At 34.0% G+C, this 14,305-nt stretch overlaps 1 long non-coding RNA gene across 1 annotated transcript in view; it reads right to left on the bottom strand.

Annotated features, from left to right (window-relative positions):
* LOC118764094 overlaps positions 1–7,589 on the bottom strand; it is a 32,697-nt gene extending 25,108 nt beyond the window's left edge. The window contains exon 1 of the long non-coding RNA XR_004999885.1: positions 7,456–7,589. This is a non-coding gene — a long non-coding RNA (uncharacterized LOC118764094). The remainder of the gene's footprint in view (positions 1–7,455) is intronic.
* Positions 7,590–14,305: the final 6,716 nt, after the last annotated feature.

Here is a 14,305-nt window from a genome sequence, read left to right as displayed (position 1 = left end):
TGAGATTCTGGTAAAATACATGTATATGCACGAATGTATGCTCACACACATGCAACCAACGCATAAATAAATATATGTGTCTGTCTGTGTGCGTGTGTATGTATGTAACCATGCATATATATAATATATATATATATATATATATATATATATATATATATATATATATATATATACTCATATATATATATTAATCAGTGACTACATTTATGTGTTAGTATGTATGTATATATGTATGATTTCAGTACTTTAAATTGCATACGGTTGTGGTGGTGTGGTCTAGGATTTGCAGGGTTTCGAGTAGTGAGAGACCCCTAAATGTTCTCACAGCATACCCCTAGGAGAGGGAACTCTGACGTAAAACCGTGATCATGTTTGGGCTTGTACTAAGTAGTAAGCACAATAATTCGGTGGGTTGTACTCGTGTTGTACAGTCGTCTATCACTGTAACGGTTATCTCATTTGACATTCCATCATCTGAAGGTCCATTGGCAAAGACGAGTGGTGACATGTGCTGAGCTAACTTGTTGGAAGCGCAGAATAAGCTACAGTTCTTAGCATGTTACCTATGCTTCAAATCATGCAGTTTCCCAGCGGTACTAAAGAGACATGCGATAGATAATGCTCATAACGCCATGGACAACGCAGAGGCACAAAGGAGATGACGATCATCTGTGAGGGTGGTGAAATCACCGTACATTACTGATTATTCAGCAAGTCGTTTCAGCCATTGAGCAATAGCCACGCTGTGATAGCGCCTTCTAGAGTATAAATATCATGGCGACCCTATTAGGTATTTCGATCACTGTCAAATCGAATTTGACAGGAATATCATCATTGAAATTAAGGAATCTTGCCAAATGCTTACCATTAATATACAATTGTCATTTGTGCGTATACATATGCATGTTGGTTTAATTTTGTGAGTGTGTATATATACTTCTATAGGTGTGCATATCTTTTATACTTTATCTTTTTTCTTGTCTCAGCCATTAGACTGCAGCTATGCTGGAGCACCGTCTTCAAAAAATTTTAGTTGAATCCATCGAAACTATCATATTACATATATTATTCATCTGGTATTTATTCAATCGGGTTCTTTTTCCGAACCGCTAGGTAAATGGGACGTAAACACAACAACACCGGTTGTCAAGCAGTTGTTTGGGACAAAGACACACACACACACCAACACACATACACACGTACACACACACACACCAACACACATACACACGTACACACACACACCAACACACATACACACGTGCACACACACACACATACACACACACAGACACACACACACACACACACATATATATATATATATTACCCTATTGTTATTATTATTATATTTTCTTTGCACAGCTTCTAACGATGGAGATGTACTACGGTGCCAGCTCTTCACTACCAGTGAACGAAGGTAACACCTCTTATTTTTTGAGTACCTTCCGGAGTATTCGAGCGGTTCCAAGCAGTGCTCTTTTCTGTAAGTGTGCCACTCTTATTGCAGCTTCTATATGTTCCATGTACGTCTCAAGATTTTTACTTACTGTTCCCAGGGCTCCGACAATAATTGGTACTAGTACTACCTTTATCATCGACCACAACTGCTTAACTTCCCAATATAACATGCCATATCTTTCGACTTTTCTTTCTTCCTTATCGCATACCTTGTCAGCTTGGCATACTATATCTATGAACCAGCATCGCTTGCTTTCAGTCTCAATTAACACTATGTCTGGTTTCCTATTCTCTATCTCATTGTCACACTGAATTATAAAATCCCATAGGATTTTTGGATTATTATTTTCTATGATGCCTTCGGGTTTATGTTCGTACCACTTTTTTGCTCTGTCAAGTCCATACTTGTTGCAAAGTGTCCAATGGACAATCCTTGATATATTCCCATGACGTCTCTTATATTTTTTTCACGGCTAGTGGCGTACATTGACTAGTAATATGCCATACGTCTTCACCATTTTGCCCAAAAAAGTCTGCACCTTTAATATCTACAATACAATTTTCTGTGAACATTTTACCTTCCTTTTCTTTGCTTCCCTTTCTCCTTGAGTATTCGAAAATGAAAACATTCTTTTTATTGCAAAATCACTACAGTCTTCTCTAATCGGACATACAAACGAACATCTCTGGAAAATTTAAAAAACTTTAGTATCTACAATTTTGTGTGAAAATTTCATCTTTCTTTTCTCTCAGACGACCAGAATATGAAAATATAACATTTATTGCAACAACACAATTAGATGTACGATAAAAGAAATAGGGAGATAAGCGCCTGTCAATAAATTACAAACTTAAAAAAAAAAAATTAATTCAGAAATTCAAAAACTCAACAATGTGAACATCAGAATCTACACACATTATTATTTTTCTATCAATCAATATTATTATTTTTTTAATCAATCATCACCATCATCATCATTACTGTTGTTATTATTATTATTATTATTATTATCATTATTATTATTATTATTATTATTATTATTATTATTATTATCATTATTATTATTACATTATGACTTTTGCTTTGTACACCTGACTTCGTCTTTTGTTTTCTGTAAATTTGAACTATATATATATGTATATAGATATACCAGCACACACACACCTGAAGCTTCCACCAGTTTCTGCCTACCCAATTCAGTTACAAATCTTTGGGCGGAAAGAACCTATAGTATAAAAAATTTGCACGAGGTGCCACGCAGTGGGACTGAACCCAGAACTACGTAGTTGGGAAGAAAGATTTTAACTTGAAAGTCACGCCTTCGCATTATGCGGATGTATGTGTGTGATTGGTATTCTCTCAGTGTATTAATCTGTGACTATGTGTGTCTATGTGTGTGTGCAGATAACAATATTCAGGGATGTGGATGTCTGAAGAAATATTTGCTACACACACACAGACACAGACACACATATATACATATATACATATATATATACATACATATATATATATATTAATATATATATATATATATATATATATATATATATATACATACTTACATATATACGATATATGATTATACATTCACCATTCTTTTCACTCTTTCATAGACTCATATATTAGAGACAAGACAACATGATTTTAAGTTGTCTATTAAGAGTAATATGGCAAAAGGTGTTTATTATAAAAATATTGAATTGAAGAATAAAATTTACATGTAGACATACACACATGCACAAACACAGTTTCAAACATTCACAAACTACCTGCATACTCATACACACACATGTATATATGTATATATACGTACGTATGTATTTACATATATGTATATAAGTATATATATTAGCATGTATATAAATGTATATGTATATATATATACATATATATATATATATATATGCATGTATATATGTATGTATTTGTATGTATGCATGTATGTATATGTGTATAAATATATGTATGAGTGCTGTTTCTTTAGGAATAGCATGAGCGGCCATAGATTCTATGCTCACTGAGTCCATGTATCATATTAATACAAACATACATACATGCACATAGATATACATGTAAGACCGGACGTATAGAAAAGAATATATGGATATAATTATATACTTATATATATATATATGTATATATGCATGCACATACTTATATATATATATATATATATATATATATATATTATCTTTCTCTCTCTTTCTTTCTCTCTCTCTCTCTCTCTCTATATATATATATATATTGTGTGGTGTGTGTGTGTGTGTGTATATGTGGTGTGTGCGTGTATACATGTATATGTATCATTAATAAATTCCATTTGGCATAAGTGGATATCTGTCTATATGTATGTCTATATTACTATATATATGTATAAATATATATATAATATATAAGATATATGTATATACATATATGTGTATATACATATATATATATATATATATATATAGATATATATATATATATATATATATATATATATATGTATATACATATATATATGTATATATATATATATATATAAATATATATATACGTGTGTGTGTGTGTGTTAATTGTAAGTGTGCCTCTGTGTCTGTGTGTAGGATATAGGCACATGTTTATGTTTATAATTCTGTAAATATATATGTATATATCTATATATATATATATATAAGATGGTGTACACATTCGTATACAGTAACTTAGCAAGCAAAATTTAAATATCTCAATAGACATATAAGAAGAAAGCAACAACAATAACAGCAAAACCAACCAAAAATTCTAACCTCCTAATTACATCTTAATGACTAAATATTATTGGAATTTCTGTTTGTCTGAAAACAAACGATACGACACTCGGAGAGAAGTTTAGGAAATGAAAACATTCAGAAATTGATGTCGTTCTTAGAGAAGGTGGAGTTGGCGTCGATGTTTCGTTTTATTTCATCAGCTTTATCTCAATGGAATCGAATTTTAGAAAATATATTAGATTTCATAATTGCAAAGAGAAAAAATAAAATAATACGAAAAGGAAAAGGATTGATATATTCATGTGCTTAGTATGCGTATATATATGTCTATATATATATGTATGTGTACACACACACACACACACGCACACACACGCGCACACACACTCACAGACACCATATATATATATACATATATATACTTATGTATATGTGTGTGTGTATGTATTATGTTTACTTTGTGTGTATGTGTGTGTTTGAATTTCGTTGTATTGAATTTTTATTTTCAACACGGGAATTAAATTGAACTGCCATCACAACTTGATTCATTAATATACATATATGTATGTGTGTATGTATATATATATATATATATATATATATATATATATGCATATACATATGGATACATACATATATACATATATTTCCACACACATATACAGACACACACCGCCATGCATATATATATATATATATTCCTGAATATTTATATCTAAGTGTCCTACCTATCTATCTATCTATATATCTATCTATCTATCTATCTATCTATCTATCTATCTATCTATCATATCTATATATCTATTTATCTATCTATCTATCTTGTTATCTCTCTGCCTGTCTGTCTGTCTGTCTATCTATCTGTCTATTTATCTCGATCTATCTATCTATCTATTTATCTCTATCTATCTATCTATCTATCTATCTATCTATCTATCTATCTATCTATCTATCTATCTATCTATCTATCTATCTGTCTGTCTGTCTGTCTGTCTGTCTGTCTATCTATCTCTCTGTCTATCTATGCATCTATCTATTTGTGAATCTTGCTACCAATTTATATTGGATTTATATTTGATATACTCCTACTGTACATGTTTTGTAAGTGTGTATATCAACTGAAAGAATGAAATTTACCAATGCTCATAGACAAGCATATATAATGATGCTATTTATACACACATACCTGTACCTCAACCACACATGTATAAACGCCACTTATGTATATATATATATATATACATATATATACTTACACAATTGTATACACATAATATATATACTTTCAAACTTATGTATATAAAAGTATGTATATATATATAATGAGAAAGATAGATAGAGAGTGAGATACACATACATTCATCTATCTATATATTTGTATGTATATTTAATTGTGTATATTAGCTTAAAGGTTTGATTTTTCTTGTAATTGACTTCGTCATGAAGGATTGTTGTATACACACGCAAGCACAAATATACATGCACACATGTATACATACACATCTGGCTGTCTACCTCTTGATATAACATGTACACACCTATATATATATATATATATATATGTATCTATGTATTTATATATAAATATATATACGCATTACGCGCGCGAGCTCACAAACACATGTATATTTATATATATATATTTGTATATATACGTGTGTGTATATATATATATGTATATATATACACATATGTAATATGTAATATAATATATCTTTTCACCTGTCTATTTACCTATCTATCTAATATATTATATTTATAATTTATAAATGTATACCCTATATACACATGTGTAATATATAATATGTCATACAAGTATTCTTGTATGTATTAATCTATCTATTTAATATATATATATATACATATATATATATATATATATATATATATACAAACACACATAAACATACACTTTCTGATGTATTTTAAATTGCTAACACATTTTAAATGTATTTTGAATAAATTTCAATTTCTCTGATCTGGCTTTTCTTTAGCGTCCTTTAGAAATCATATAATTGAAGGCAACTTATAAACAGCTGTGGACATTAGGTAGTTACTGTTCTTTCCGTACTGCGATCAAATCTGTTCATACTCAATTTTGACTGCGGCGTTTTTGATAGATCTGAAGGTGTCCGGAAATTTGCTTTGTGATGTTTATTCCGGTTCTTTGCAGTCTAAATATAATTCCTGCCAAAATGAACATTGCTATTTATCTTGTGGAATGCTCAAGGAAAGTAACAGTCATTGGTATCTTCGAAATCCAGTTTTGTAAACTTGTTGGGCATCTGCTCTCTGCCAGTAATTGCCAGAGATAGTACTTCTGTTGTTGCTGAAGTACTCTTGTAATTTTTTAAATATTTTCAGTTTATGTTGCAGTTGAGAAGAAATACTTCACAGGGCACAAATTTCGCGAATTCCTTTGTTTATGTAAAATAAATACATATATGTGTGTATATATATTACAAATGTATGCCTGCATGTATGTATGTGTTTATATATATATATATATATTATATATATATATATAAATTAATAAATAAAATAAAACATATGCTATATACATACGTATATGTACGTACCTATCTCTACATGTATATATACATGCATATATGGGTACATGACACCCCCAACCCAAAAAACGTCGAACACAATGAAAACGAAAACATTTACTATCTAACTCCTGGACCATGGTTCAGATTTATTTTAGCACATAATCTAATTTGCTAGGCGGAGCCTTCTTCAGCAGGTACTGTTCTTTCTAGCGTACAAGAGTCCTATGATCGATGTCTCTTATCTGTTTAAATGTACACTGTATTCATATATATATATATTATATATATATATAATATATATATATGTATATATCTATCTACTGATCTATCTATCTATCTATCTATCTATCTATCTTTTATCTATCTATCTATATCTATCTATCTATCTATCTATCTATCTATCTATATATATATATATATATAATATATATATAGTATATATATATATATATATATATATATATATAATATATATATATATATATATTATATATATTTCTATTCATACACAAATGTCTGTATACACATACAAATGCATGTATACATATAAAGATATATATAATATAAGAAAAATGCTAAGAAATTATCGATTGTTGTCGATCCTAGGAAGAAGTCCTTTGAAGATGATATGTAGCCATCCAAAAGGCTCTGAGTTGCTTTTATGTGATGTGTTTTCTCTGGTTGGGGAAATTTTACTTACCGTTCTGCACTTACGCTATACAATCCAACCGTCCTATTTCCTCTTGAGAGTAGCGCATGTTTTTAGATCTCAAAACTTATACAAACGAGTAATCCCTGGGTGGCACAACATATTACGAAGCTCAACCAAATGTGCGTGTGCTCATAAAGTGTCATCCAACAATACGGGTGAAAAACATGTCAGTAACAACATTATATTTATCAGGTCGGTAAACAATATCGAAGCTGTAAAACAATAATTTGATTCTCCAATGTTACGGCTTCTCGTTCTTCTGTTCTATCATGCTTATCAAGCATGAAGCTAATGTGATTCACAAGCGAGGAATCATTTCAATAGTTGCTTGCGCCTCGTTTAAGATCGTAGCATGGTGGTTTTCTGGTTTGTGAAAATAAGGCTACTATTGGACAGTCTCTTCTTACAAAAATGATAATATAACCACTAATATCACCGTGATCACCGGACCGCCCAGGCTATCAGATGGTGGTACACACCGCTGGTCGCAATGCACTTCGCATTGTTTTAGCCTTCAAATGACGCCACCCCACTGTCTAAGCGAGCAGGCCAACAGATGTAAGAGTGAGAGAAAGTTGTGGCGAAAGAGTACAGCAGGGATCGCCACCAATCCGTGCTGGAGCCTCGTGGAGCTTTAGGTGTTTTCACGCAATAAACACTCACAACGCCCGGTCTGGGAATGGAAACCGTGTTCCTACAACCGCGAGTCCGCTGCCCTAATCACTAGGCCATTGCGACTCCACAACCACTAATATAATAGTCAAAATTTGCACAGATCTGCGAAAATATTTACTCTTTCATGCTCGAGATAGATCCCGCACTGAGCACAATGTAGATAGTTGTTCTGAATCTGAACGCATCTCTCCGTTTTCAAGTCCTCTATGAAGGATAGTAGGTATTGCACTCGAAAACGTAAACTTGTCCCCATTTGAGCGTACATTTCTTCTCTTAACAACTGTCACACTTTTGTATATTAGCATCATAATATTCCTCTTTTTAAAAGTATGCAAAAATTGGAGTTAGTTTATTTTCCTTCAAAACGCAATTTACGATGCGCTAGAAAGAAGCCCCTCTATTGGTCAGTCAAAAGACATCTCTACTTCAATTGCAGTGCTATTTATCCTCAGTGCTAACTGGAATCTGATTGTAGACAACTTGCATACACCACACAGAGTTACTTCACACAAACATTTCTATTTTTATATATATTTGCGATCTTCATGGGACTAACGACGTGAGCTCGCCCTTACTATGCAGCTATCACAAATTAATTAATAAATATCGCTGGAAGTTCAACGCAAAAAGTACTAGATTCGTAAATAACAAGAGAAATAATCCAACTGCATATGTCAGTGTTACATCGGAATGGAATTTCTGGCAGTAGTGGCCAAAAATAACGTCAGAACATTGCTGACGAAGAGGCACAGAAATGTGTATTTCATTTCGACAGTTTCCTTTGGGATTGTATTTACAAAACCTAAATTTCGAACAGACAGCGAAGATGTAGAAACAGAATGTCTATATTTAGTGACACTGGAAGAAATCAGAATAGATAAAAATTTCAGAATTACCACTATTTTTCAAGTATGTTATTTAACCACTTGCTTCATTCATACATTCGATACTATCTAAGGGAAGCACCTAAACTTTCGCAGCAGTGGTGATGCAGAGGCAATTCGACATCCTTCCGAACACTAAGTGGCACTTCTTTTAATACTTATTATACTCAGTTTTGTGGAGGCACATGGCCTAGTGGTTAGAGCATCGGACTCGCAGTTGAGGGATCGCGGGATTTGAATCTCAGATCGGGCGATGTGTGTGTTTATGAGCGGAACACCTAAGCTCCACGCGGCTCCGGCATAAGGTGATTGCGAACTTCTGCTGACTCTTTCGCCACAACTTTCTCTCACTCTTTCCTCCTGCATCTTGCAACTCAACTCCGATGGACCAGCGTCCGGTCCAAGTCGGGAACATATATGCCAAGGAAACCGGGAAACCGGCCCTAATGAGCCAGGCATGGCTCAAGTAGGAACAAACATACTCAATTTTACGCGTGAAACATCGACGGAAACGTTAAAATCGCACCAAAAATAAATAAATAATGCATTTTGAAAAATATGATTGTCATCCAGTGTGGTGAGCTACACAATCCAATGTAATTCTTCCACGTCAGACATTTCGATCGAGCGATGTGCCATGATTGTCTGACTCGGGTTTTGGTTACATTGGTCTTTCGCACGTTGAAATATCTCATTTGCGCACGCCATTGCTTCAGATGATAGCAGTACTCCAGTAACTGAACTGGTTGATCCGGGCCATTGACAATTTGTTGTCTATTCAACCGTTCAGCATTCAGCGTTATTCGCCATTGATTCAAATACGATTCATCTGCCGAAATAATTGTTACTATTTCTGAAAAGGAATCTACGCTGTTTTCACAAGATATAGCTCGGTCAGATACATTAGATTTAATTTAATAGATTAACTGCATACAACTGGGACTCTGTCAGTTACGATGACGAAGGTTCCAGTTGATCCGATCAACGGAACAGCCTGCTCGTGATATCAACGTGCAAGTGGCTGAGCACTCCACAGAAACGCGTACCGTTTGCGTAGATCTCAGTGAGATTCAGGATAACACAGAATGCTACAAAACTGGCACTACTCATTTTTTTCCAGTTGAATGAACTGGAGCAATTTGAAATGAAGCGTCTTACTCAAGGACTCAATACATCTCCGGCAATCGAACTCACGACTTTACGATCGCGAGCCGAATACTCATAACCATTAAGCCTCGCTCCCTCTCTGCATACTACTATACAAATCATAATGCATTTGATATGAGTCAAAATCACTTGCCTGATAAAGCATGATGGACAAATCAAACATACGGATTTCAAATAAACGCTACAAGATTAATTAAAGATTCAAGCTACACGTTTAGGCAACTGAAATTGACCCATGTCCATCTTTAGCTACAGTCATTGCTCGTAAGTTAAAATTCTTATTTAAAATTCTTAGGGCTTAAAATACTCTTCTGAACAATCTCCACGAAGCTGTTACCGAGTTGCAAAGCGATAATGCTCACAGATTTCATTGATAAATTGTGCATATTGTGTTGGAACAGAACTAAGTCGAACATGCAGAGACTATATTGTATCTCTTGAGTGAATCTATGTTTATGAGAAGTCTCAATTTATTTACATTGCTTCGAGAGTAGAAATATAAAGAGAGCTTTTAAGTTCGTATGTTTCCATTCACGAGCAGTGACCGAAAAGCTGGGACGATATGGAGCTATAGAGAACTAATCATATGCTCCATTCTGAATCAGCTAGATTACGTACGTGTGCTCTGCTTTCGATTATGATGAATCCAGTTTCACGAAATAATGTTTATACTGAATAAATTGTCATATAATTGGAATTTACCATCTCTCAAACATTTATTTAAGATAACATTGCAAGTAACAAAATAACACTTATCTAATATCACAAGCAACATACAAATGAATACATTCATACTACAACAATAAGCTTAGCAAGTTAATCCTCGTGAATTACCTCCCTCTATTATTAGGAAACGATAGTGAATAGAGAGGAAACTGATAGCTCATCCAATCACCCTTTTATAATACAACAGTTAAGTCATGCTATTATGAGGGTCAGTACGTTTTGAAACGATTAAAAATTTCTTCCATTTCGTAAAAAGAAATTCACTGGTTCGATCTATGTTGCATATAAGAAATGGTTTTTATAACAATCAATAAATCAAACAATGCACGCGCTCGCACGCACATACGCATGTTTGCATGCGAGCGTGGGTGTATTGGGTTGTCCGGAAAGTTCGTGCCGATTTTTAAAGTAAAGCAAAAGGTCAATAAATACTTGCCATTCCATTTTTAATCAACCAAATATGAACCATTTCGTTGCACAATGCGTCTCCATTTTCCCTTTAACTTGAAAATACCCTCTTCCCAGAATTGAGATGGTTTCATGGCAAAAAATTCATCAAGGTATCTTTTTACGTCATCCAAGGAATTGAAATTTTTGCCATTAAGACTATTCTGCAGAGACCTGAATAAATAGAAATCCGAAGGAGCAATATCTAGTGAATATGGAGGATGGGGTAACACATCCCAGCCGAGCTGCAGCAATTTTTGTCTGGTTCCCAAAGAAACGTGCGGTATTGCATTATCATGTTGGAAAACAGCACCCTTCCTGTTGGCCAATTCTGGAAGTTTCTCTTGAATTGCTGCTTTTAACTCGTCCAGTTGTGTGCAGTATTTCTCAGAATTGATTGTCTGGTTACTTGGGAGAATATCATAGTACAACATTCCTTTCCAATTCCACTAGACATAAAGCAAAGCTTTTTTAGAGTGAAGACCCACTTTGGAGGTGGCTAAGGGTGGCTCATGTCGCTTACTCCAAGATCGCTTTCTCTGAACATTTCGGTAGACATTTCTAATCAACTATCACAATTTGCTTTAAAAAAAGGCGCGTTTTTATTCCGTTTATAAAGCAAATCACTGATAGAAATGCGATCCAAAAGGTTCTTCTAACTCAACTCATGTGGTACCCAAACATCGTAGCGATTTGTATATCCAGACTTTACTAGGTGCTCATGAACGATGGGTTTTCATAGATTGAGGCTTTCTGCCAATTCTCGGGTTGTGCAATGTAGGTCATTCTCAATTAATGATTTGAATTGTTCATCATCTGTAGTGGATGGTCTGCCTGATCGCTCTTTATCAATAAGGCTACAATCTCCAGTTCGGAACCTTGCGAACCACTTCCGTACATTTCTTTCGGATAAAGAAACATCACCGTAAACTGCGCATATTTCTTTGGTTGCTTGTGAGGCATTTTTCCCTTTACGGAAAAAGAAAAGCGTTAAGTGCCGAAAATGAACTTTCTTATCTTCTATTTTAAAGGGTTACAGAATTAACACAAGTTATAGAAAAACAAACATTCTTCCACCAAAGGGTAGCTTAAACCTCGCTCTAAATGGAGGTGTAGTCAAATCCTATTTTATGGATTCAACCATGTTCCAAAATAAGTCGAAAGGTAAGCTATTATAAATCGGCACTAACTTTCCGGACAACCCAATATAAAGATAGCTACCTAGATTGATAGATTGAGAGGTAAATTGGTGCGCATACATATACACACATGGCACCAAATATTAATAATGTTAGTGCATCACATTCTCTGTATCTATCTATCTATCTATCTATCTATCTATCTATCTATCTATCTATCTATCTATCTATCTATCTATCTATCTATCTATCTATCTATTTGTACTCACAAACACATACATACACACGCACTACGCCAGTACACCACATATTTATATTCCTCTCGAATCGAAGATACTCTTAGTTAATCAAGAATTCACCTTGAATGACATTTAATATTATATTTAATATAATTGCTTTGTCCTTGTTATCCAAATTCTTGCTATTGGCAATTATGAATTAATTCTTTTAACTAATTTTTGATATAATAATGTTAATTGCTCAAGGCCATTAAAATTTCTGCTCATTTTTTTTTTTGCATTCATAAATGTTATATATGGTTGGAGCATGCTTTCACATCCGTCCACTTGACTCTAGGAAAAGAATTTTTTTTTTCTATTAAGGCATGTTAATTCGGAGAATTGTTGTTTGCTTGCGATCATCTTCATTTCTCAGTATCGATTGCATTTGTCTCATGTTTACCTTTTTCGTTAATCGAAGATAATATCAAATAATCAATAAATCAATTTATCCTACTTGGTATTTCATTATAGGTTTCTGTCCCCACCATCTGTCTGTCTGTCTGTCTGTCTCTCGCAACAATATCAACAATACGATTAACAACAATGGCAACAACACCAACGACTACAACAACAACTGCCACATTAGCAGAAGCATGGGCGAACAGACAAACACAGTGAGTTACAAGAAAGGTACGTAAAGACGGGTTCAAGAACAGAAGCAGTAGTAACGGGATTGGTGCGAGGCTGATGGGAGGGTCATAGTGCACCTAAAAACAATGACACACACAAACACACACACACACACACACACCACACACACACACACTCACACACACACACATGTATATATATATATAAGGCGAGCTGGCAGAAACGTTAGCACGCCGGGCGAAATGCGTAGCCGTATTTCGTCTGCCGATACGTTCTGTGTTCAAATTCCGCTGAGGTCGACTTTGCCTTTCATCCTTTCGGGGTCGATAAATTAAGTACCAGTTACGCACTGGGGTCGATGTAATCGACTTAATCCGTTTGTCTGTCCTTGTTTCTCCCCTCTACGTTTAGCCCCTTGTGGGCAGTAAAGAAATATATATATAAATATACACACGCAAACACAGATGTATGCGCATATAAGAATGCACATCATACAAGAACAGAATGGAATAATCAGGGCAAAAGCATACACGAAGACGGAAAATGTCACCGAGGAGGTCACAGATGTGTGACGAAAGATTCCCAGAGAATGGACATGAGTTAGAATAAGAACAGTAATAAACGAGTGAAGGACGAAAATATACTACGTGGGATTATTTGCCAAATAAATAAATGACTATCCCGAAATGCATCAATATCTGTTTCATCGCATGATTTCACATCAGCAATAGAGCAAAACGAATTCATAAACGTATATGTGTGTGTGTGTGTGTGTGTGAATTTATATCTGCACATATATTTGTGGTTGTATAGATACACACAAACACACACACATATATAGATGTAAATAGTAAAATTAATGTTCATGTATTGAATGCATTTATTGCCTGGATTTCACTTAATTGTCTGAAAAATTTACTTCCAAAAT

The sequence above is a fragment of the Octopus sinensis genome, linkage group LG7, assembly GCF_006345805.1.
Source record: "Octopus sinensis linkage group LG7, ASM634580v1, whole genome shotgun sequence".
Lineage (NCBI taxonomy): Eukaryota > Metazoa > Mollusca > Cephalopoda > Octopoda > Octopodidae > Octopus > Octopus sinensis.
The sequence above is the reverse complement of the archived record's forward strand: the minus strand, read 5'-3'. Positions and strand labels throughout refer to the sequence as shown.